Raw genomic sequence first — 603 nt, forward strand, 5'->3', positions numbered from 1 at the left:
ACTAATTTTGCATATCCATTACTTTTTTTTTCCTTATTGATATTATTTTTCATTTAGCTTCATCATTATTAAAAAAAAGTGAATTGTGTATAGTGATCCCACACGCCCATATATAACGAATATACACTATATGCAGGTAGATCAGCGTATATTCAGCGGTATATCCTGTTACACGCGCGTTTGATCCTTAGGATTTAGGATCTATTTTCCCCCTTTTTGAAAAGTTCTGAATGGTCGGGGGCGTTAATTCCCTCCCCTCCTGCTCCCCCTCCTCTTTCCTCTCCCCAACCCCTTCTCTTTCCCCTCCCCAACCCCTTCTCTTTCCCCTCCCCAACCCCTTCTCTTTCCCCTCCCCAACCCCTTCTCTTTCCCCTCCCCAACCCCTTCTCTTTCCCCTCCCCAACCCCTTCTCTTTCCCCTCCCCAACCCCTTCTCTTTCCCCTCCCCAACCCTTCTCATTCCCCTCCCCAACCCCTTCTCTTTCCCCTCCCCAACCCCTCCCCCGACTTGTTCAATTAGGATTAATTGAGTGATTACGTTGATAACTAAAACTGCTTTCATTTCGTTAAGGGAGATTTAGTTGTAATGGGTTCCAAATAGGCC

The sequence above is a fragment of the Penaeus monodon genome, chromosome 34 (genome assembly GCF_015228065.2).
Source record: "Penaeus monodon isolate SGIC_2016 chromosome 34, NSTDA_Pmon_1, whole genome shotgun sequence".
Taxonomy (NCBI): Eukaryota; Metazoa; Arthropoda; class Malacostraca; order Decapoda; family Penaeidae; genus Penaeus; species Penaeus monodon.